The sequence below is a fragment of the Rattus norvegicus genome, chromosome 3 (genome assembly GCF_036323735.1).
Source record: "Rattus norvegicus strain BN/NHsdMcwi chromosome 3, GRCr8, whole genome shotgun sequence".
In the NCBI taxonomy this organism is placed as follows: Eukaryota; Metazoa; Chordata; class Mammalia; order Rodentia; family Muridae; genus Rattus; species Rattus norvegicus.
In genome coordinates this window covers 27679539-27705357 of record NC_086021.1, presented here as the reverse complement: position 1 = coordinate 27705357, position 25819 = coordinate 27679539, and the positions used below count along the sequence as shown (strand labels likewise).

Below are 25819 nucleotides of genomic sequence, written 5' to 3'. Positions count from 1 at the left end.
TCACTTTATAATCCAGGCCATGTCCCAGTGCTCCCTGCCCAGACTGCTCTTTCCTATCCATGTCTCAAAAAGCAACTCCGAGATCACCTTGTCACTCTCACTTTCCTGACGCCCTCTCAGGCAGCCTCTTCGCTCCCTCCTTTGCGCTCCCATGACACTTTGGCCAGATCTCCATTATATTGCTCCTCATATTTTATTATAGATAATTGTGTACACATCTGCCTTCCGCACTGTACGATGTGCTTGCCCTTCAAGGGCAAGGACAATACCTTACCCATCCTTCATCCCTCTGGTACCCAGCAGAGTGTGAGGCACAGAGTAAGTAATTAATAGGGAAGGGGAAAAGGAGAGAAGGAAGGAGAGGGGGAAATCACTGTTAAAATCATTGTTAGAAACAGGAAAGGATGAAGAGAGAAAATGCCACGGGTAGTGTGGGCGTTACGGCAAGGATCTGACAACGCACACACTATTACCTGGCTCAGAAGAGGAAGGGAAGGGGGTGTTTCATGAGGCTTCATGTGTCTAGAGGGAGTGCTGTGCTCTTTCAGAAATGTCAGCCCAAATCTGAACCAACTGGGGCAATGGTTGTAGGGTCCTTCCATTATGGTCCATGGAATGAAAGCAAATGCCTGTCAGCCCCTGGGTCCCCAGTGTTCCGTTGGACAAGATGGTAGGTGCTAATTCTTTTCAGAAGTACCAGAGATCTTATGTGATGTACAAACCAGCACAGGGAACTGGGATCCTGTGCCACCTAGAAAATGTGGTTTATTCAATTGTGAGAAGGGGAGATGTCCCTAAGCCTTACAGTGGTAACTAGGTGAGTTAGAGTAATGGTCTTTGGTGTCCATTTCAGCAAGTTTGGTCTTTGGAAAGCTCCCTGCCCTACCAAAACTGCTAATGGGATAGGAGCTCTACCTACTTGGGCCAGAGCAAAATCTCAGATACAATCCAGTAGCTGAGTCTAGGAAACAACTCTGCTTCAAAAGGCTACCTGAATCTTCATTCTTTGAGAATGAAAGAAAACAAAATCTTGCAAAATGCAAGGTTTTATATATTAAAACTATGAGGAGCCAGATTCTTTGAGATGAACCGTACTTAGGAGAGGGATAACATCTGAACCAAATTAGGATGTTTTCCCAACTCAGCCCTCTCAAAGACAAGGAGAGGAAAGCCCAATGTTTGTTAATTGGAAGAGGTGATATACTAAATTCTGACTCTTTGGGTCCAGACAATCTCACTTTCAGAAGTCCTCCAGAATTCACACTGTGCTGACCTTCCCGGAGTCAGTCAGCAAATCTGCCAACAGCAAGTTAGGAGAAGAGAGTTCCTGGAGGTGGTGTTTCTGGACAGAAAAAGACTTGTGAGACACATATGGGGGACCATATGGCACCCCAGATTAAGAATCCTGAAACTATTATTGCTGGAGAAATCCATTGAGGGAATCCAAATAAACAGGTGGGAGCTCATAGGTAGTAGGGTTCAAACTCAGAATTTAGACATCATCAATCGAACCCCAATGTGGCAGTAGGCAAGAGACTGAAGTATACACTTCTACGGTAGCTGCTGCTTACATTTCTGAGGGCTTTTTAAAATGCAGAGGAATCACTTGGGCCAGAAGAGTCAGTTGGACAACAGGAACAAATGCAAGTCCACCTTGAAGTCATGTTCTCTAAACTGAACCTTTGCATGCATGCACTGCACCAAGGCATGCCACTTGTAGCCATGGTCTCTAAACTGAACCTTTGCATGTGGGACGTGCATCCTCTAAAGATTCCTTTGTGATCCAGCCTTCTGTTTCAAAAAAAGGTTGTAATGGCCCTAGGAAAAAGCAAAGATCACCTACATTCCAACTGTTTTCCTTCTGCACAGCATCTCTCTCCCCTGAATTATAGTCATGATGCTTCAAACCTGACCTCCCCTCAGGTACCTCTCATTTCTCAGCCCTGCCTCCCACCCTTTCTGCTCATGCCAGCTCTGACTTCCTGGATCCTGGAAATGAGCTAACCTGAGAAACATCTTTAGTCTGGAGATCAAAGAATGAGAAAGTAGAAAGGTGACATTTCTCTGGGGTTTTAAGCTACAGGCCAGGGGCTGTCCTTTGTGTTAGAGGGCTCTCAAGGCTTCTCCATTCCTATCTGTGAAAAGCATTATTAACAAAGTCCCAGGCAACTCAGACTTAGGGTAACTCCTTTATGTGCTGACACCTCACTTTCCCCTTGGTCAGTCTCATTGCTCCTAGCTAGACTTCTGCCTCGAAAGCATTCATAGTCTCATGGGATACTCTCAAAGCCATAGCGTCTTAAAGAGCTGGTTAAATCAGTGAAGAAAGATAGCACACCTCATCGTGATCTTTCCCTCCTTTCTTTGTTTTCTCCTTGCTTTCTTTCTTTACCCTCCTCCCTCCTTCCTTTCCTCACTCTGTTGACCGTCCTCTAAAATAGTTGCATCGACCTTTTTCCAAGTTAAAAATAACAATTTTTAGACAATCTTGCCTTTTGGCTATTACCACATAATGGAAACTTTATTCCTATGTGTGATTTCAGAAGCAGTTTTAGGTGACTAAAGCTAGAGATTTGAGATGGGAAGAGATTTCCAACTGTTCCTCCATTCTTCAGGGATGGAAAGCAGCTTATGGAGCCTGAGCAAGGAAGAGGACAGGGAAGGACTGTAAGGAGCTGGATAAACCTGGGAACTGGGACAGGGTAGGAGATTGGCCTTCCGTCCCTCCTAGGGTATACCCTCCCATGCTGACACTTTCCTCACATAAATGTATACAACTGGAGTGCTCTAGAGAGCTGGACTCTGAACATCAGAAGGAGGAAGAAGTCTAAACTCTAAGACAATCAGTCCCAAATCTGCTGAGGCACCCCTCTCCCAGGTTGGGATTGAAAGTATGTTTGACTCTGTTCCCCTATTTGTAAACATAGTATCCAAAGCTAATAGGCCTGAGCTTGCCCAGGAACAGACTAAAATGTCCTTTATAGCTACTCATTTCTATATTCCTCACCATACCCCATTTTGGGTCGGTCTTGTAATTGATACGAATAGAAAGATGAAGAAAAGAAGGCTTGAAGAATTTGAACAGTCAGGGATCATATAGTGCATGTGTGCTGCAAACTCACAGCCCACTGCTTCTCCGAAGGCCTTCATGGCAGCCTTTGTATCCAATGGTTTTGCCATGAGGCCAACTTTTTGTATGTTCTCACCTCAACACCCCATCCTCCTAGTTCAAAGAGAGGGAATAAGGTTCCTTGGATATGAAGTGGCAAGTTAGCCAGTAGTAACCTAATTTATAGACGACTCTCCTGGGGTAAGGTTTCTTATTCCTTCTTTACTAGTTTTCACATCAGTCTCGATGTATCAACAGACCAGTGTCCTTGCCTGTAACATGAGAGTAAATTTCATATTTTGTAGAGTTAGTACAAAGATTAAAAGATCACAGAAGCGCCCCTGTGACAAGGTTAGCTAGTCAATTTAGTCTTTCAGCAGATATGAGTTTCCTTGCTATGTCTTTGAGATGATCTAATAAGGACTCAGAACTATGTATGGCCTTCCAACTGAAGTTCCAACTAGCTAGAGCTCCATGAAAAGAGCTGTCAAGCCTTGTTCTCCAGCACCTCTTCTGTGGGCTACCTTCTCCTTATTCTCTGACCACAGTCCTGCATAAGTTGGTTGTATTATAATGGAAGTCAGAAGGAGAAGCTGAGACAAAATCTTAGATTCTGACTGAGAGAGAGGTGACAGGATATGGTGGTCTCTAGGAAGGGATCAGGACATTGAGGGGATGAAAAATACATGACAACAGATGACACACGGGTGGATACATATAACTTTAGGACACATGTGCAGCAGAAACACATGCATGTGCACACATGCACACATACAATCACACCAGTCAAGCAGCTTGATAGAACATACTCTGGCAGAAGCAGAGGTATTAGCAGATGAGTTATATGGTACAGGTGGCCAGTCAATCCAGTACTCTCTTTTTAGGGACTCTTCTGCGACAGAGGAATTATGGGTAATGATGCCCATGAACAAGTTAGCAGACACAATAAGTAACCTTCCTTTGGGCTGCCCTTTACTCTTTTCAGCTATCCATGAGGCTCTCCGTAGTCCCTCAGGGTTCTTTGCAGTAACTTTGAAAAGCACACCATTTACTCAGAGGAGAGAGGAATTGCAGAGTTTAGGGTTGAGAGGCAGTGGGATCATAGCTCACTCTCTCAGTAGAGGCTGCTTTGCATGTTCAGTTAGCTGACCTGGGTGTCTCCTGACTGACAGAGTTCCTGTACCAGTACCAGTCTGGGGCTACCACCTTCATATTTTTTGCATTGTGAAAGGCATATATATATATATATATATACACATATATATATATATATATATATGTATCTTCCTTATTTACTCCACCACTATTTACCTCTTCTATTGCTTATAGGTGGTCACCACCCCAGGTCCTAACTGGTCCAACCCAATATCTATCTCTCTCCTGGCCTACATCCAGTGCCGACCTCCCTTTGTGCCTTGACGGGATTTATTTTCTTTTTCCATACAAAGCACTCAATATATTTTTCCTATCGGAACCATCACAATGACCCCGGGTGTCATCCATGCTGGGCACGCAGTAAGCACTTGATAAGTATTTCTGAGAAAGACAAATGAGTGATCTCACCATGCAAACACTGTTGTCAGCCTGACCTACAGCTCAGTCTCTACCCCTTGTCCCTCACCTGACACAATTCTTATTGTCTATGTAGATCTTTATTTGGTTCATTTCCAAGCTCTGTAGTGGAGCCGATGCAGAGCAGAGCTTATCATCTCTCCTTCACCACAGATCCTCCCAGCTTCCCAGTGTTACTAGCAGTGCCCTTAGCCTTGGGCCTGTGGCCATTGCTCTTCATTTTCCTCTTTTCTTGGCATCTGCTCCCCTTTTGCACTCCCTCTGTTCTTTCTCAGCAAGGTCTCCTGGTGTCTGTGTACCCTGACTCAGGCCGCCACGCTCTGTCTTAAGACCACGTGGCAGTTTCCTATCACATTTTGTATCTATTGCTACCCTCCCTCCCCATACAGCTGAGCGCAGAAGGAAATGTACTTTAGGTGTCTGCACCATCACAAGGAGCACCTGGTGAGTCTGTGGTGACAGACAAGGAATGGATGAATGGCCTTGCATCTACTGAGGCTCTCCGTGTGTCTTCCCATGACTTAAGTCACCACTCAGAGGACTGACAGGGGTCTTCTGGACTCATCAAGTTCACGTCACGCCCAAACCAATTTGGAACTCACTGCTGTACCACGCTGCTTTGTGTACACAGAACTCATCCAACGCCACCTCTTGAGCACTGCTCTTCTACCTGAGCTGTCAGGGTACAGCTCTTTACTTAGAGCCACACGGTGGGTGGAGAAGCTGTGATAGACAGAGCTTAAGAAGATTGCCCAGAGGAGCACCTAGTCTCACCCTTCCCCAACCAGGCCGGCTTCTCTTGATTCTGTAGTCCCCAGTTCCTTCCTTTTCCTGGTTCCAGAAAGTGCTCCATGGTACTATGCTCCTTTCAGAGTCAATTCTAGGATGAGATTGTCCAAATAAATAAATGACCAAAAGAAGGAGACAAGAGAACTCTTCACTTTCTCACCATGGGCTTCCTCACCATCTTCCAAAGCAAACTTCAATCTTAGTCCCATCAAAAGGAGTTTCTCATGAGAAGAATGAGGGAGAATGTGAGCCCACGTTGCCGTAACTCTATGCCCCAGAGAAACCTCTAGGCTCCCTGAGTCATTGTCCCCTCCCAGTCTATTCATGCAACGTTAAGATACTTTCTAAGGTATTCCTTAAATGTCTTGGGAGTGGAGAATTTGGTAAAGAAGCAACAAAGGAAAACAGAAACCTTTTTCTTCTGTTTTCCAGATGTTACCATAATTATTGCCAAGAGCAAGGGAGAGGGCCACCCTTCACATTGCCTGAGCAATGTGAGTTTAGGAGATGGGACAGAGTCAAGAAACAGATGAAACCAGCAGATGAGTTCAGTGACTTTTGTGGCATCCTGACTTTCCTAGGGACCATGTGAGGTAGACAGAGGAGCCCAGGCAATGCTAGAGGTATATGTGTGTGTTGGGGGTGGGGAGGATAGGGACATCTTCCAGGCCCAGATGTGACCTCTCTGGTCTTAAGAGCCATACCCACACCTCCATGTGATCTCATTTTACCCTCTGGCAATACGGTGAAGGAGTGGTCAGATTACATAAGGATCTGACCAATCTGCTCAAGGTACATCAGGCAAGTCCAAAGAATGGAAGGAGAAAGAAAAAACTGGAGAACTGCCTTCCAAAGCACAGAGGCTATTTGAGAATGCTAAGGAGACAGTCTATGGGTTAGGATGGGATGAGACATGGTGGAAAGGGCTGGAAGCCAGGTATAGGTATCCATTGGCTGATCCTGAGACAGCATTGTCCTCGGAGTAATGGAAAGTCCATGAGTCTGGAAGGCTAGCATCTGTCACTCATCCTTTTCACAGATAGGTTAATGGACTTTCCAGAAAAAAATAATAATGAAAAGTCACATTTTGGGGAAAAATCACAGAAGGCATATCTCACAGTGTCTGTAGGAAATAAACCTCCCCTCACTTTCAAGTCAAAAGAACTAAACAATATCAGATATTACACTCACGGCCTTCTGGCTCCCATGTGTGCTACACAGTGTTAAGGTGATAGGTGGGAGGGGTGTGACCACAGGTCGATGTTTGTGAAACACTGAGAACCAGCCATTCAGCAAGAAGTCATTGAAAACATGTTGGATAGCAATCACCAGCACCAAAGGTATCCTGTGCAGGTCTGTAAGAACTGAAAGTCATAGGAAACATAGACAATGTGAAATTCTGGAAAATGGGTATATATACAGCAAGTGTCTACATGTGTACACTTCACCCTTAAATTACTGAACCAGAATTTCTGGTGCTTTGTGAGAAATGGGCAAAGCTCCTTCTTAAGTTATGATCTAGCTTCTTTAGTTATGATTAGGTCACTAAATGATGATTGAAATTATCTAGAAAAATAATTAACTTGCTTATAAAACAACACACACACTTACTGATTACCAACACATTTCTTTCTGGTGCTAACAGTGAATCTAGATGAGCATTTATGCGCCGCCCATATATGTGTATTCTGACGGATTCATCCCCATTTTATAAAAAGATCCTCAAGATCAGAACGAAAGAGTGACTTGCTTAAAGCCATTTTCTTAGTGTGTGGCAAAGACCAGCTCTGACTCATAACTGCCTGTTTTCAAACTACGTTTCCTTCTTTGTAGCAACCACATTCTTTGTCTTTTCCATGAGGTAGAATCAGGGGCTGGGGTAGGTGATACAGGAAGAGTCTCTTTCATCACAGAAATGATTCTCAGCCCAAATATGAGCCTTCTTCCTTCAGCAGCACATATGGCTGTATGAGGCACATAAAGGCTTTGAGAAGTCTGTAAGCAAAGATGAGACGGTCCGTGGCTTGGCCTTGTGCATTTTCCAACCAACAAAAAGCTGTCTGCTAAAGTGCTTAGAGGAAGGGGTTAAGGGAACAGCAGCTATGGAGAGTGGGGAGCAGTGACAGGAGTCTAAGTAGCTCAAATGCAGAATCTGGGAGCTGAGGGAGTCAGGCACTTTGGTTAGGAGTGTTGCAGAAAGGAAGTTAAGTAGATGAGAAAGGAAGGAACCTTCTAGAAGGACAAACAGGGTAAAGCAGCATGCTCTAAGGCAGGGAAGAGTAGTGAGAAGGACATAAGGACAGAGTAATGGGGAGAGAACAGAGTAGGAAGGGGAGGAAACCAGCAGGAAGATCAAGAAGGGGAGAGCGGAAAGGGGTGGGGGAGAGAGAGAGAGAGAGAGAGAGAGAGAGAGAGAGAGAGAGGAAGCACCAGCACAAGGTCACTAAATGAGCTTATTCTTTCTAAGCCAAACTGGCAAGTGAATAAATGCTAAACTTTTAGAAATGCTCTGAGGTCCAGAAATTCTCAATTTTTGATCTCAGGACATTTTTATAATATAAAAAATGTATTTAGAAAATTGTTGTCCAGGAATATTTAATTATGTGGGTTACAGGTATTTAATAGTTGTTACAACCCAGAAGAATTAATATCTTATGAATAGTTTAAAATCCATAGTATAATAAGTTCTTTCATGTTTATATAAATATCTTCACAAAATAACTATATTTTCATAAGTATTTGCTAAACCATTGTTATATTTGTTTGCCCAGTTTTGTTTCACAGACGACAAATGGGTTCTGATATCTGCTTCAACATTCAGTGTCACGACATGTTGCATTGGGCAAAGTATTTGGGTTGAAATCTGGCCTCAGATATGTAAAGCAGGGAGTATGTTAATCACTTTTTAGATAATTACGTATATTTTTCTCAGAAACTACCTCCAAATTTATTTCTCTCCTTCCCCTTCCCCACCCACCTCTCCAGCATATATATGTCCCAATATATGGGGCAGTAGCTAGGATTGATCCCAGGGCCTTACAAATGCTAGCCAGCCAAATGCTCTACCACTGGGCTACCTTCACAGCTAACACATGACATTTGCTTAAAGGCTAGAAGCGATGTGGGATAGGGAGTCTCTGCTGTAAAGCATTTGTATTCTGCTTCACAACACTTGCTCTGCTTTGCTTCTCGAAAGGGTGACTTACCCATGCATGATTTGTAGCACTTTATATCTGGTCACCTGGAAAATGCAAGCTTGCTGAGTTCTACAGCCCTGCTCCATGTACAGTAGGAAACCCCACTGCACATCCTGGAGAACAAGAAGACTTAGACTGCGCGGACTTTCCAGACAAGCTGGGAAGGTCTTGGGACATCTAATGATGCCATATAATAATTTGAGAATCACTGTTGTGGTGAAATGGCATATGTCGCAAACTGGGAAATCGGCGTCGTTGGAGCCAGCTCTGACGTCACCTTTCATTAGCTTGGCCATAAGCCTAGACTTCTCTGGGCCTTTTCAGCCAAGATGCACAATTGACTCTTTCTTTCTTTCTTTCTTTCTTTCTTTCTTTCTTTCTTTCTTTCTTTCTTTCTTTCTTTCTTTCTTCCTTCCTTCCTTCCTCTCTCTCTCTCTCTCTCTCTCTCTCTCTCTCTCTCTCTTTAAAAACTATCTAGCTTTATTTTATGTGCATTTGTGGTTGGCTACATGTATGTCTGTGTAAGGGTGCCAGGTCCTCTGGAACTGGAGTTATAGACAGTCATGAGCTGCCACGTGGGTGCTGGGAATTGAACCTGGGTCCTTTGGAAGAGTATCCAGTGTGCTTAACCACTGAGCCACCTCTCTAGCCTGATTCAGTATTTCTCAATCTTTCCTCATGATTTCCCTGGTTGTGCCTTTCACTGCTTGGGTTAACACTTCCAGGAGACCTAGCCACCGCTCTTCTACAAGATGCTCCATGTTTTCTCCCAACCAAATATGGATGCCTTTGTTTGTTGTGGAAATCTTATGTCATCTTGCCCAGAGTTAAAATGACCAGAGTGATTGCTTGGTGCCAAGGGGTCTGCCCCACTGCCCCCCACAAACTGAACTATGAGACACCGGAAAGTAAACCACTTACCCTTTCATGCTGTGTCTCCTTCTGTCACTCTGCCTGACACAAAGTAGGTTCCCTGTGAAAACGGAATTAATTGTTTAGTGTGTACCAGGAGGATCTATGTGTAAGGCTGAATGGATATTTATGGCAGAAGAGGCTGGGCAGAGGTGACTGGGAGGTGAGAGGAGAAGAATGACAGTGGTGAAAGCAGCGAGAAGACTGATGGGAGACGGAGGGGAAAGGTCAGAGCGTGGGCTTATGGACCACAGACGGAGATAGAGACATGGGGTGTGATGGGGCAGGGCATTTCGGGTAGATATAAAGGATGCCAAGGAGTAAGAAATGCACAGATAATTGGAATGGGAATCTAAGATATTGATGGGTGGAGGGGCTGGGCCTTAGGGGCATTGAGATGCTTCTTTACATCAGTGAGACACACGTACCACGTAGGCAAGACACGCACCACGCACGCACGGCACGCACAGGGTGACATGGATGGAGGAAGCCTTGTCAGTTCTCACGCCTCTGAGAAGGAGCCAGCCCACAGGAGGCCCAAATGGGAGAGAGCAAGACACTCCAAGCCTCGGCCTTTTTCTCTTCAAATATTTGCAGAGAGCAAAAGCAGCGTGAGCCTGGGGAATGCGGTGTTTATTGCTCACAGCACATTAAAATTCAGATTGGCTGGCGCAGTATCCCCAGCATAACCGCTCTGCACTGATATTTTTATAACTCTTAATATCAAACAAATTGCCTCTTCACCGAGACAGTTTAATGTGACGGGGGCCATGCCCGCCAGCTTCCTCGTGCTGGCCCCATAAAGATCACCGTTCTGTTACTGGGGACAGAGGAGCCATGAATTTCCTATCAAAAATATGACTAGATTATGCAGAGTAAATCTTGGACCATATTAAAAAGATCATAGTGTTTTAATTTCTTTCTCTCCACCTCTCCCTGATGCCTGCCATCACATCTTTTCTTACTAATAAAATGAACTAGGGGGTCGGCAGGCTGATTCAGCTATAGCTCCCTCCCTCCCTCCCTCCCTCCCTTCTTTCCTTCCTTCATCCTCCCCCCTCCGTCCCCCCTCCCTCCCCCCTCTCTCCTTCCCTTCCTTCTTTCCTTCCTTCATCCTCCCTCCCTCCCTCCCTTCTTTCCTTCCTTCATCCTCCCTCCCTTCCTTCATCCTCCCTCCCTCCTTCCCTTCCTTCTTTCTTTTCTCCTTCCCTCCCTCCCTCCCTCCCTCCGTCTTTGTGCTTCCTGCAGTTTCCTGCAGTTACGTCACTTCCCACCAATTATCAATTGGTGATTTTAGCTTCACTCCACCTTAGAGCCCACCTTTCCCTTCTATCCTCTTGGTATGGAAAAGATTTGGGATGATGTAACTAGAAGCCCCGACAATCATGTGCATTTTAGGGCCAAGAGGGCCTTCTTTGGCTTGGGCAATGGTTTTTTTTTTTTTTTTTTTTTTGGTTCTTTTTTTTTTCCGGAGCTGGGGACCGAACCCAGGGCCTTGCGCTTCCTAGGCAAGCACTCTACCACTGAGCTAAATCCCCAGCCCCTGGCTTGGGCATGTTTTGAACATCTCGTGGGCAGCTGAAGGGAATCCGAAGCTGCAGCTTTCTTCCAAAGCCCATTCCATGAAAGATCCCAGCCATGAGTGCCTCCATGGTGGTAAAATGCTGGACACTGGGTTTTTCTCTCATTTGTGAATCAAAGACCCAGGAAAAGGTCAGTCAGAGCAACCCACTTGAGATGGTAAATGTGACATTTACTAGCTTGAGATGCTTTTCTGTTATCAGCCATTCCCAAATATTGAAGAGTCTGTGGCTTCATGCAGTGCGTCTCCTTCTTCCTGTCACCCCCTGTGTTTGAGAGCTGCCCCATCTGCCACCAGTCATTGGTGTAAGGCCTTCTTAGGAGCTGACTGACTGCATTGAGAAGAAAGTCAGTCCTGTGCACATATTATTTTGCTTACAATAAAAGTGTTGATGACATGCACACAAAAGAACGCATGGCAAAGTTAATTCCTGAGGTCCAGGAGTTCCAGATAGATAGGAGAGATGGGCATTAGTCACAAATCCTCATTCTCTGAGGAAGAGGCGTGACCCTGCATGTCAAAACCCTAACCCTCAGGACACATGAGTTTTCCACTTTTATTTCTAATATGCTTCCATCTCAGGTCCCCACTTTCCTCTCTAATATACATTACTAGAATTTTTTTTCTTGCTGGAGTTGTAAGATACATAGGTCTCAAACCTGGGACAAATGGCTGAGGTGCATATTTAACATATCACGATGGACCTGGTAACCAGCATCCCTCAGGGCCTACCTGCTGGGGGAGGTGTTGGTCCTCCTGGCTGGCACCACCTCTCCCCACTTCTCCCACCCAGGGGCTACACTGCCCTTCCTTCAACCTTTGGTTACTCCTCCTCTTTGGACCTCTTGGCTGCTGCTGGTCTCACCCAACCTGCCCTCCCATGGCACAGCTCAGTCTAGTCACAGCCCAGACTCATCCAGATACCCCTGCTTCTGGCTGTGCTCCCCCACACATCTATAATAAACTCTCTCCTCCAGCACACCTACGAACAGTCAAGTCCTTTCTTCTTGTACTTTTAAAAAAAATTTTGTTCAAGGATGACCTCATCATTTTCAACTTTGAAATTTTAATACACTTTGAAATTAGTGCCATATATATATATATATATAACCACAACAGAGATCACTGCAACCTTATTATATTTTGCTATATTTATTTGTAGATATCTTAGATAGATTCAAATCCAACAATCCTTTGCTTTAAGTATGGCATCTCTTTTTGATACTTGAAGCAGCCTTGCCCACTTCCTAGATTCCAGAACACTCTCAGACAGTCCTGGCTGACAGACTTACAGACTTGATTCCAGACTCTCAGACAGTCCTGGCTTTCAGACCCAGAGTATCTTTGGAAACCTGCAAAATTCCGGAAAAGGTGATCCAGTCAGAAAACTTCAACTTGGCCCAGTAGATTGTCTTGTCAATTTGATGTAGATTGTCAAGTGTCACACTTTGTCCTGTGGAAACTTGGAAGGGGTGGGGGATCAGATAGCTGCTTTTATCACTGTGATTAAAATAAAATAAATAGAAAATGGTGCGCTAACACCTTCAGAAGAGTAAAAGCAAAAATGATGGAAATGAACAAAATATGACCTTTATTAAAATAATCTTATACAGAACAAGCAAAGAAGTAAAACAGTAGATTTACTCAGAGTTACGCTTTAGGGATTACCAAGGGGCCCAACACGAAAGGCTGAGACTCGAGTTCAATCCTGGGACATAGACACTAGAAGAGAATCAACTCCTGTAAATTGTTCCCTGGCATGCATGCATGTGCATACACACAGCACATGCAAAGTGAGATAAAATAAATATAATAGAAATTATGTTTAGGATGTATTTCATATACACATAGAAATTACATGAACTATAGTAAAAAGGTACTTGTGAAAGAATGTTGAGTAGGTAAAAGCAGATCACACATGTTTACAATGTATTAGCTTTTAATACATATTTCAAATTTAGAAAAATATCAAACTATCAATAGAAGAAATAACAGGTGGCTTTTAGGTTCTCCCCCTCCCCAATCCCTCGGAGCTGGAGATTCAAACGAAGACTATTTCCGTGCTGACGCTACATGTCCAGCTCTGTATTTTCCTCTTTATGCTTCTCTGTCTTGCCTTGAAAGTATGTCGCTTTTAAAATAGAAGACTAGAGAAGGAGATTGAAAACCTGGTTCTGTTGACATTTCACTGGAGCTGGAAACACATCCCTGAGCTCTCAAAGTCATTCATCTGTTCATGCACTCACTTTGCAAATAATATTTAAGATCTAAAGTGAGCTAGCCTATTGGCATTGCAGGAAATTCAAACAGAATCACAGCTTTTCGTTCCCCAACAAACAGGAGCTAAATTCCTGACTTTGAAGAGAGGCCTCAGAGCTACCTCTGCCCAGAGCCTCCAAAGCTGCTTTTAATTCTAGAGCCCGAGGCTGAAGACAGCACAGCCTCCTGTGCCCCTGAGGGGTGACTATAACCAGGACTTGAACTATACTCCAAATGGGACTGGGTGTGGCTAAATTGTCTTGTGCCTCTGTGGTTTGGGGCTGTTCCCCACATCCACCATCACCTCAGCCTGTCAGGTTTCTTCCAAGCCACCCCAGAGCTGCTGCCCCACCGTGGTCTCCAGTCTGTTGCTTGCACCTTACTAGAGGTCTCAGGTCTTGTCGGCGCCACATCCTGGGAACTGAACCGCTCCTGCCCTGGGGCTGAAGTTCTTCTCCTGGGGGGAGGGAGTTCCCTGGAGACTGCAGTGGACTGGGGAGTAGGGGGGCACGCGGACGCCTTTTGGGGAGGAAACCGTGTGCCATCCGCTCTCACTCGCTGCCAGCCAGGGTTTTCTTCCCCCAGTGAGTCTCTTAATTTTGCTCATTTATCTTAAAGAGCTCCGTAAGCGCCGTGGGGCTCCGGCGGGGGCGCCGCACGGGGGCTCAGACACACGACCCCCATGCCTGCCTCCCAGAGGAACCATCCAGCGCGGACCAAATCTCATTTTCCTACAAATAGTTTGTCAGAAGCAGCAGGGTAAGTAATAAATCACAGAGAGCGAGAGAGTGGAGAAGGAAGGGGGAGCGACTGGGAGGGGAGGGCGGGGCGAGGGCGGAGGGAGGGCTAGGGGCGCAGTCGGGAGAGCAGACCTGGAGTGGGGGCTGCGGGGACAGAGCGGAGGAAGGAGAAAGGAGGGGGGAGACAAAGAGACCGGAAAGAGGGAAAGGAAGAAAGAAGGAACCTGGGAGTTCTGAACGCCAGGGAGAAGGAGGGCTGGAAAGAAAAAGGACTGAGTGAAGAAGAAAGAGCAAGGAATGAATCAGGAAGCAGAGGGGAGGGCGAAAAAGAGGAAGAACATGAATCTAAAGGGACGTGGAAGGAGAAAAAAAGACTTCTGGTGAAGACGTGAAGCCCAGAAAGGATGGTGGGCAACACAAGGCCTCTGCTGTCCCCAACTTCCCACAGGGAATTTGAGCTATGGTGGACCCCTAACCCACTGCTCCGTCTGTGGGCTAATTGGTGTACCTGTTCCTGGCGCGCGCTAACGCCTGTGCGTGTGCGTGTGCGTGTGCACGTGCGCGTGCGTGCGTGCGTGCGTGCGTGCGTGTGTGTGTGTGTGTGTGTGTGTGTGTGTGTGTCTTGGAAGCAGGGAGATCCTGTATCAGGGTTACTGTGATGGAACAAGCCAATCCACTGCTCCAAGCCTCAGTTTTTCTATCTAGCAAATGGGAATAATAAGCCTCATTTGCATGTTTGGGAACAAGAGGCCCTGCTGAGCAAACTGGTGATTAAGCTAAAGGGAGCCTTCCTTGAATTGGTGCAGATGGACTTGGTCCTTGGACTCTGGGCCTGGACGATGGACCCTCCAAAGTCTGTGCTTTGTACCGCCTCTCCACACTGGGACCCAGCAGCTGTCAACACAAGCACACTCCAGGGCTTTTTGTGTTGGCTTTATCCTCCCTCAGGAAGCAGGGAATGCTAGTGCGATCATCCACTGTCAAACTCTCGGAGCTTCTGGTACAAAGACGGCTGATGGGGAGGGCCACAGCACCAGCTCTCCATTTCAAACACACAGGGCTTCAGTTCTGACCCTCCTAAAACTCCAGCTCTCCTTCCTGGTTGCTGCTAGGATATGGGAGGGGTGGGGGAAGAAGAACGTCTTTACTTGTGGGAAGTGGAGAATGCTGGGGAGAAGTGGGCAGTGACCTCAGAGTTACCCCTGCTCTTAGCATATTGCTAGTAAGTGGTGGATGGAGGTGGATGGAATTTGTTTAATTTTGCAACTACATTCATTACACACTCCTTATGGATGTAAAAAAGCAGATATTAGTCCATGCTGTGGAAATGGACAAAGATGACCAAGAATGCATACAGCCCAAGAGGGAGGTTTGAGTTTAGAGCAGTTTGTCTCAAAAGCTTATGTCCCTTCTGTGGCTGCCCAGGGCTCATCATCAGGGCGACTTGAATAGCCTCTGTGGTCTTGAAGGTCCCCACAGGTCTGAGGCACCAGGAAGTGTGAAATGATGACAAACGGACCCACATCTATGACACCTGCTGTCGTAAGGGTTTGCTGCTATAAAGAGGCTCTATGGCCACAGCAACTCTAATGAAGGAAAGCATTTGATTGGGGCTAGCTTAGAGTTCAGAGGTCCAGCCCACTGTCATCATGATGGGAAGCATAGAGGCGTGGTGCCGCAGAGTTCTACATCTGGATCCACGGGCTGTAGGGGAAGAGAGTGACAGTGGGCCTGGCTTGAACTTCTGAAACCCTGGAGTGCACCCCAGGGACACACTTCCTCCAACAAAGCCAACTGTCCCCAATAGTGCCACCCCCTGTGGGTCCACAGGGGTCACTTCACTCAAAGCATCACACCCGCCCAGCCTTTTCCTGGCCTTCCACACTCTACAGAAGGGTGCTACAGGGTACCCCACTCTAGGCATCTAGGCATTTGGGGATTCCTTGTTACTAGCACCATCCTTTAGTTGTGAGCACCAGGCCACACTGCCCTCACACAGACTCAATTCCCAGCACTCTACTTTGAGGAGGGTTTTAAGGACAAAGTCCCATTTCTCATAGCCTCTCTCATTTCAGCTCCTTGAAATCCCTCCTCCTCTTCCCCCTTTCCTTCTGACATGGTGTCGGGGAATCTCATCTCCAACTCCAGGGAGAAACAGAGTCTGGGGAACAGAGTCAGGGTCTCACCTACCTGGATCAGCTCAATGACTCTAGGCAATTTTCTTCATCTCTCCAGAGCTCAGACTCCTCAACTGGAAAATGGGGATTTAAAAAAGAAACTATCCCAAATTCCCAAGGCTGCAGTGGTGAGCATTAATGCACAAGCTGTGGAAATGCTTTACAAGTGAGAGGGCCTCTTGACTCCAGCTCCCCATCCTTTCACTTGACATAAATACCATCACTGATCCCAGGTCTGAACCCCAAGGACAGCAGGTGCCTCTGTGTTCTGCTTCCCCAAAACAACAGAATTTCAAACTCAAAGCAAGCTGTGTGACTGAATCAACTAGGGAGGCAGGGTAAAGTGGTGTCTAAGAGCTGGATAGGAGTGGAAAATTGTTTCCAAATTTCAGACCTAGTGTTGTTATCAACGTTACCTTTGAATAATCATCTTTCTTCTTTGTGCCTCAGCTTCCTTTCCATAAAATGGGCTAATAACAATGCCCTTCCCATGGAGCAGGCAGTGCATGGGCTCTTTCCTTCTCCTTCCCCTCTCCCACCCCTCCCCTTCCCCCTCTCCCTCCTCCATCCCCTCCCCCCCCCACACACACACACTCACCCACACACCATGCAGTAAATAGCTACTCTAGTTTTTGTTTTGACATTTTTAGTGACTTTTCTCCGCAATTGTCCAACAGCATATAACTGTCTTTGTCCTCTGCTTAAGCCACAGCCACACCAAAGACCTTAACTCCCTGCTTCTAGATCACCTAGCTCAGCCTAGAGCCACCCCAGGACTCTCAGCTTTGTGTACTACAGGAAGAGGCAAAGGCGCAGGCTCTGTGAGGGGACGGGATGCTGCCCAGTCACCCAGATGCTCTACCACTGAGCTAGCTCTCCTCACTCCCACCCCCCAGCACTCTACTCAGAATTATCTCAGCTGATAGGGATTTGTGTTCCCCAGGGGCTCAGGACTGAGTCCTCCAGGCCCGTTCTATTCCAGTCTTAGAAATGGAAACTTTCCTGCTCTTCCATGTTCCCCCACATCGTTTATTAAGCCCATTCCTGCACATTCTAGACTTGGGCCACACCCAATGACTAGCCCTCCCCTCACAAGCTTCTAGCTCAGGCCATCTTGTCCCTGAAGGCTCTCTTCCTCCATGAAGCTCTCCTGGACTGTCTGCCTGATGGATGGAAGGATGTTTCAAAAATCCTTCCAAAGGGCACCATTCATCTTTGGAAACTATACGCATGAGGTATTTTATCTCTTTCCTAAACTGTGCTTTCCTGTGTGTTGATATAATAGATATGGCTGACATTTTAAAGTCCATTTTCAAAACATATACTGTCTTATCTGTGGTTCCTGAATATAAAAGTCTAGAACTGCCTGACTTGCATTTTAAACCTCTGTGGGCAGAGACCTCAGTGCATCAGCAGGAGAGAGAAGGAATCCATGAGTCTAGTCTCCGAGTCCAGCAGAGACCACTGGGAGAATGCTACAGACACCACATAGGGAAAGGGCCATTTCTACACGTGTGGAATCTTTCTAGGCTAGCTTGGATGCTGCAACTCTCTGATTCCCCCAACAAGCACTGGGATTCTTTCTGCTCTCCCCTTGTGTGGCCCTGTCTTGGGATAGGTAGTGGATTTTCTGAAGGAACTTCAGACAGTTACATCCATGTGTGGCTTTGCTTTCTTTCTTCATGACTTTATAGAGAAGATCCTGCCATTTCCCATTAACTTTTGTGTTCCTTCTTTTACAGCAGCCCTGCAGTCTACTTGGCACTTAGTAGATGCTCAATAAATCCTTAAGGAAAGGGAGAAAAGGTGGAAGAGAAAGAATAGATGGGAGAGAAAGGGAAGAAAGGAAGGAAGGAAGGGGTGGAGGAAGGAGGGAAGAGGGAGGAAGAAGGGAGGAAATGCTGAGAGTTGGAAGCAATACTCAACACACGAGGCTTTCTCTATGATCTGTCAGTATGTGTCACCTAGTCATTTCAGTTCCAACAAGGGGACTAGAGCACAGACTGATGTCTTCCTGTTGCCCTGAGGACAGACCTTGTTCACTGAGTACACTGTGTGGGAGCAGTTAGCTAACAGCAGTTCACCTGTTTGTTGAACTTGACCTTGTCTGTAAAATTTATTTTTTCCAGTCAAGGTGGCTTCATGCCTGTCTTTTTTGAAAAGATGTTTTTTGTTTATTCTTCAGCAGTTTCACACATGCATGTATACAGTATATCTTGATCACTCGGTCTGATTTTCTGACAAGATGTCGGCTGGATGATTAAGATGGCTCTGATCTGCAACCTTGAGCAGGAGCCAGCAGAATAAGAAATCCATCAACAGGACTACTTGGCATAACAGGAGGTTACCAGGCAAAGGGAGAAGCTGGAGCAGTAGGGGTCTCTGGTCCTGGTACAACTGGGAACTGAGGCTCATATAGCAGGCACACAGATTCTGTCAGCTGAGACCTCAGATTCTGGGCCAGATTGCCAGAGGTCATCACAACATGGCCACGGGCAATGTGTGGACCTAAACTTGTCCTCATCCATAAAAACTTATTTTTTCAATCACGGTGCCTCAGTTTGTCTATATTGAATTTTTAAAATTTATTTGATAGCTATCTCATACACATACACACTGAATGTTGATCGTATCACACCCTCTCAGTCCCCAGGCTCTGTCCCACTGGACACACGGCTCTCCCACTGTCTCTCTCCACACCCCCACCTCCAATGAGTTCCCTTAGTGTTGCTTGCTGGATGTTGACTAATCCTGCCAGCTTCATGTTCAGAACTAAAGTCAGTTTATGCTTACTATTGAGTGTGGTTACTCCGTGTCAACTTGACTGAGTTAAAATCGTCTAGAAGACACATCTCTGGATATGTCTGTGAGGATGTTTCTGGTGAAATTTAACTGAGGAGGTGAGACTTTTCCTGAGTTGGGGTATAGCAATTTTATGGATTGGAGTCTAAAAAGAAGAAAGCCAGTTAAATTCCAGAATCTCCCTCCCCTTCCCTTCCCTCCCTCCCTCCTTCCCTTTCTCCCTCCTGTCCTCTCCCCTTCCCTCTCTCCTTCCCTCTCCCCCTCCCTCTCTCCTTCCCTCTCTCACCCTCTCTCTCCTTCTCTCCTTCCCTCTGTCTCCTTCTTTCTTCTTCCCAAATGTGAGGAGTCTATGGTTCAAGCTTCTGTTGTCATGAACGACTTGCTATACTTTCCCACTGTGGTGGGCTGTACCCTCTTGAACCATCAATAGGAATCCATTTCCTAAGTTGCTTTCTGTCAAGCATTTGTTTGAAGCAAGGAGAAAGGTAACTAATAAAGTAAGCTAAAGGTGAATTATTCAGTTGATAAAGTACCTGCCACTCAAGTGTGGGAACCTACATTCAGATCTCCAGCATCCACAGAAAAAGCTAGGCACAGTGACACACTCACTCGCACACACGCACACACGCACACACAGGATTTTAAAAGAAGCTTCTCTCTAGGAGGAAGAACATGCTTGAACATGTGAATCATTCGGCTTTAAAAACCCCCACGGTAGACGCCTCTGCACCTTTGCTTGGAAAGCCTAGGTTTTATAGTTATAAGAAAGTGGTCAGAGGTCCCTGAGTCAAAGTCAAAATGTAAAAGAGGCCAGCGAATATGGAGTGTGTGCGAGCGAGCGAGGCAGGAGCCCACTCACACTGCAGCAGCAAGAGCAGCAGATGTTGGCAGTGAGCCAGGGCTCTCTTGATAACAGAGCCTCCTCGATGGATTATTAAAAAAATCTGTTCCTCCAGGTACCTCCATTCTCTATCCTATTGGTCACCTTAATAAGAAATAAATGTCTCCAGGCCTCAGTTTCCTCTTTTGTAAACAGAGCAGGTTGAGCTAGGTGGCTGCTGAGACCCTTCCAATCCTAACATTTTATGATCTATGATTAAAACTTCAATGACATTGTTAAGCCTGCTGTCCAGAGTGTGACCCACCAACTTTCATAAAAACAATCATCATTAGCCTGTGCTAATTGGTCAATAAAACCATCACAATTTTATAGCATGAAAGTTGAGACCTGCTGACATTAACACTATTGATGAGCCAAACAGAAGTTTGGCATTACGGATAAAAATAGCTGACTGGGAACTTGGGAGTCTTATTCAAAGTGGCATAGGCTCAAAGTTGCTGTGACTGAAATAAGAGGAGTTAATAGGACACTGACCCACATATAAAACAGTCTCATGGTTGGAAGAGCACAAGGCAGTCAACTTTGAAGTGTAGGGCTCCCAGGATTGGGAATGATACAGAAAAATTCAGAGGTTGCCTATCCCACTAAAGGGCTATGCCATGTCTGGACTGGGGTCTAGGCCACCTATGGGCAGTGACTCAAGACTAGAGCCCCAAGCTTAGTCAGTGCTCTAGCTCCTGTACTCCTCATACCTAGGTATACATACTCATTTCTCTCTCTCTCTCTCTCTCTCTCTCTCTCTCTCTCTCTCTCTCTCTCTCTCTCTCTCTCTAACTGTACTTTCTCCTTGAGCTTGATAGGATTCTACTGACATTTTAGGCTCACCTTTGAGATTTTTTCCTGTTTTATGTTACTCCGCTGAAAATCAAATAAAGGTTGTGTAATCTTACCATCTACTAGGTGCCAAGTAATTTCTGTACGTCAACACACTAAACCCTTAACAAGGGGATAGGGGAGATTAGACCTCTTACTTATCACTACATTATTCCTGCCCATGAAGATTAAATAGCCTGCCACAGTCATATGCTGATAACTGTCAGAGTCAGGCTCAAACTCAGGTGTGCTTCCTTCTGAAGTCCTTACGCCGGCACTGAGAGTTCATCTGGGGCACTTGTGCCCTGGAGTTTATTCTTACCACTGGACTCCAGAAATTACAACGAAGTGGGCATTTTATCATGTATCCATGAACAAAGTTGATATGATATGGGATATATTAAAATGCTACTGCTGCTGCTGTTGCCAATGATGATGATGATGATGATGATGATGATGATGATAAAAATAGAATAGCTTTCTCCCATCAGCACAACCTCCTATCTGTAACATATAACCTCAGTTACAGGGATATATAAACTCAAATTATAAACACTGACTTTCACAATATTTCTTTTACCAGCAGTCCATCACCTACCACTGACCTAACAGCCCACGATTCCCCTGAGCTGCTCACTCTCCGTGCAGGGTTTCAGGTGCCTATCGGTCTCCATGCTTCTCTACTGCTTTCTTTTGTGCCCCAGGAACATCTGTCCTTCTTCCCACTCTGCCTCTTCCCTTCAGGAGCTAGTGCAGCCAACTTTAAAGTGTAAAATTGTCTGTAAAATTAACCCTCTTTTAATATCTTAGAAAATAAAAAGAACAGTCTCTGTGCCCACAACTACTTTTTCCATTTAATCATTCTTTGGTTTCTCTCCTTGAATTCTTTTCTCATTGTCCTATTTCTGAACCAACATGGATCTTAATAGTGACTGACACACACAAGAGCACTTGCTCAAGTGAGCTGTCTGAATCATGAGGAGATACACGTTGTAAAGAAACCGAGCTGCCTGTAGAGTCCTTGAACCCCCCAGTGGCCTTCTTTACCCCCTCCCCCCAGAGTCTACCCCATTGACTCTGCTTCATCTATCTAGTTCTGCCAGAGGTTCTCAGGGCAAGCATTAGAGCTGACAGGGTGACAGATCCAAGTCTCAGATGCGCCATTTAACTGCTTGTGGGCAGCATTGTATGACACCCCTCTTATTCCAGATGCACAGAACCTTAGTTATTCTGACTGTTGATCTTAGAATTGTAAGTAGCATTTGTAATGTTTTTCTATCAAAGCTTGGGACTTCTGAGTTCTGTTGAAACTTTAATTCTTGCTTTTGAGAACTTGGAACCAACCTGGTAGTCATGGAGGAGGGCCACTGAAGCTTTAAAAGAGTTAATAGCCTGGAAGTGCCAGGCCTTTGAGTATAGGATCTATTCAGAGCTCCCCTAATGTTTTTCTTGTGATCCACACAGAGTGAGGTTCCTTCAGAGTTTGCAGCAGCAGTCACAAGAGAAGCAATAGTGCCCAAGATAATTTCTCTACCCCTTAGAGGCTGTCAACTCTAATTGGATCCTCTATCTACCTGTGTATCTGGAGGGACTAGGTTCTCCCTTCCCTCGCTGTAGCCTTCCCTCGCCATACCTTCTTATCCTTAAGTATGAAAAGTGTATAGAAGTGAGACCAAAATGAAGCTTAAAAAAAAACAATTAACATCTGGAAGGCAGAAAGAGGAGAGTGCAGAAATGGCCTGGAGGTGGTTAAGTCAGGAAACAGAGCAGCAAAGTGCAAAAACCTTCAGGAGAAAGAATCCTGATGAAAGAGGGGTATTGAAGACAATTGGTACTCAATAATGCACAGCCCAAAATCACAGGTGTCAAGGCAAGGGGACACCCAGAGGACTGTGCCTTCCAGACCCCCAGAAAGGGGACAGTCACTTGCAGATGCAGCAGGGGCGGGCTCCGGGATGCTATGTAAATGAACCAAGACCAATTCTAAATGCACCAGGGAGATGTGCTGGTTAAGAGGTCCCTGAGAGGAAGAATTCAAGGAATTCAAGATAACTACATAACTACCCACCCCAGACGTCCTGTCCTGTCTGCAAGCTGGTTCTCACAAGGCAAGTCTTCCAGAAGTGGGACAGCCTCGCTGACCCTGGCCGATATTTTATCAGCCCACGCCAGATTCTGATGAGCAGCGAAGCACTGATTATTGTCACTGATGGCTGTGGTGTCCTATTTGCAGTAGCCTCTGGGGAAGAAGAGCCACAGTCTTCTTCAGAAACTCATTTCAAGTCCTAAACTTCTAGCCTGAGACTTCTCTTTTGTCCTCAATCCCATTCTCGTCACTGAAGATGAAGAGAAAAGGTCCCCAACTCCAAAAGTCCCCATGTGGGATATAAACACAGTGTGACTTCATACTCTGACTTTTCTTCTCCTGAATGACTCCAGATTGTTTTTCCCTGAAAATGGCAATCTTCCGGCCAGGAAACAGACCCGGTACTGTTGGGTGATGGGAGCAGAGTCCTGCCTGGTGCCCAGCCTTATCTTTTAACACAGTTCACCTGACCTTTTGGCATGACCGCTCTGAGCCCATTCAGAAGGGAACAGCATAGTAAGGTAGCTCACATAAGTTTACATTAGTTCTAGGGGGCATCTGAAGCTTCAGTGGGTACCAGATATGCAAGTGATTCACAGACACGCATGCAGGCAAAACACCAATACACAGAGAGTGAAAATTTTAAAAAAAGGCTGCCTTGCAAACACATCACCTAACCTACATATACCCCAGGGTACAGACAATTAGCCACCGCTGGCGACTCTTCTGCACTGTGGGTACTGCTCACCTGAAAGCCAGGCACCACTAGGAAGGTCTAAATGAGAGAAAAATAAGTGACTCTCATATGCACACTGACCGTGCATTTCTATCGATGCCCACATAGACGTCTGTGTTTGGACAGTAAGTCAAACACAGATAGGAAGGAACATGTGTGGTCATTGGGGGGCGGGTGGAGGATGGGATGGGGCAGGGTGGGGGCAAGAGTGGGGGTGGGGAGAAACAAGGAGAGTTGAGTGAAAACCTCCAAGCGAACTAGATCAGCTCTTTGGAAAGTAAACTTATAAAGTTGAAGACCAGAGCTGGGGATTCAGTTTAGTGATAGATTGCTTATCTTACATGCAGAAAGCCACAACATTCTGCCTAGGCCAAACCTGCCACCTCACTACCATGTATTTTGGCACACAGGACAAGAGGAATAGAGGCAGCTATGGCTGTCACCTGGAGGGTATTTAGCATACCCTTAATGTAAAGAAAGAGAGTTAGTTTGCAAGCCAGGGATGTTTCCCCAGCAAAATCTCATGGGCAGTACACTGCAGCTTATGGGAAACGTTCCCTTCAAAATGGCTTTTCTTGTGGTGGGAAGACATATAGAACACTGATAACGCTGGAGAGAACTGGAAGAGCTTCAATTTCACTCATACTTTACTCACTTATTCAAAGGCCTTTGGGAAGCCTCACTTGACAGCCAACCAAAATCGGGCAGATTCCCCTCATGTTATTACAAATTGCTCTTTGAGGAAAGTTAGAAAAAAATTATGGTGGTATTAAGCACAAGAAGCCAGCATCAGAAAGACAAATTTCAAGTGTTTCTCTCATACGCTGAACCTAGATTTTTTTAAAGTCACATGAAGCTAGAAGGTGAATTATTTAATGAAATGAGAGGGGTCCTTAGGGTTGAGGGTAGGTTAGGGGTGGAGGCAGAGAGGATGATGGGAATCGATATAACACAGTGCATTGTGTATGTATGAAAATGTCATAATGAGATATATGTGTGTGTCTGCATGGTTATGTGCATGTGGGTGTGAGTGCCCATGGAGGCTGGAAGAGGGCGTCATCCACTGGAGTTAGGCTTGCAGGTGGTCGTGACCTATCTAACACGGGGGCTTGGAACTGAACTTGGATTCTCTCTGGAGACCGAACCCAGGGCCTTGCGCTTCCTAGGCAAGCGCTCTACCACTGAGCTAAATCCCCAGCCCCTGATCAGAAAAACTCTTATTCCTGAAAAGTAACCAGAAATGCCACGAGAGCACAGAAATTTTCGTGTGGAGACTCACCCAAGGGTTTTGAACTCACCCACGTCTTTTGAAAACATCGGATCTTTTGCTGTCATCAATCAATAAGTCCAAGACCGGCCGTTGAAGTTTGATAGGTCTTGTGAATCTCTGGTCAACCTGAACTCATTATGTAGCACAGGCTTGCTTCTGTTAGTAAATGCTAATTAGCTGGGCAGTGGTGGTGCACACCTTTGATCCCGGTACTCAGGAGGCAGAGGCAGAGGCAGGCAGAGTTCTGTAAATTTGAGACCAACCTGGTCTATATATAGTGAGTCCTAGGACAGCCAAGACTACACAGAGAAACACTGTCTCCAAAAAAAGAAAGTTAATTAAAAAAAGGATGTATAGATAGTAAAATGTTTCTAGAACTCCAGCTTGTAGTATTTAATATTAGAACTGGACTGGTGTAGTGATGGACGCCCTTAAATCCAGCACTTGGGAGTTAGAGGCCAGCCTAGTCTGCATAGCAAACTCCAGGCTAGCCAGTCTTAAAAAGCGAAGTATTTGTAAGGAACGTATCTTAAAAAACATTCGTGAAACGGAAATAACGCCATGCCTGTGCTTGCCCCCTGGAGGCTATTAGAGCGGACCTCTGAAGCAGGATTCCACCACCCACCCCACCCCCAGCTCAGAGAGGGGCCTGGCCCTCGGCCAGCCGTGGCACACTAGAGAACTCACCCCAAGGCAGTCTGATGAGCTAGTGTACCGGCCCCAAGCTCTGAGTCCTGAGAGCGCAAATCTACCGCCCAATGAAATGATACAAACGCTGGAACTTTGGGAACGGATCCCAAGCTCTCACTGCCGTGCTCCCGAGACAGAGCCCTGTTGATACCCACCAGTAAGAAGACTTGAGTCTGTGCGTGGC

At 45.9% G+C, this 25819-nt stretch overlaps 1 long non-coding RNA gene across 4 annotated transcripts; it reads right to left on the bottom strand.

Annotated features, from left to right (window-relative positions):
* Window positions 1-12302: 12302 nt before the first annotated feature.
* LOC120101504 (uncharacterized) lies at window positions 12303-25758 on the bottom strand. Of its 4 annotated transcripts, none has more exons than XR_005502046.2 (6): window positions 25633-25758; window positions 24974-25189; window positions 19426-19592; window positions 19131-19284; window positions 16351-16411; window positions 12303-15864 (listed from the first exon to the last, which is right to left on the bottom strand). It is a non-coding gene; the product is annotated as an uncharacterized LOC120101504 (long non-coding RNA). The 4 variants fall into 4 exon arrangements; XR_005502047.2 differs by having other exon boundaries at window positions 24974-25101; window positions 25633-25746; XR_010065143.1 differs by lacking the exon at window positions 25633-25758 and having other exon boundaries at window positions 24974-25427.
* Between the last annotated feature and the right edge of the window lie 61 nt (window positions 25759-25819).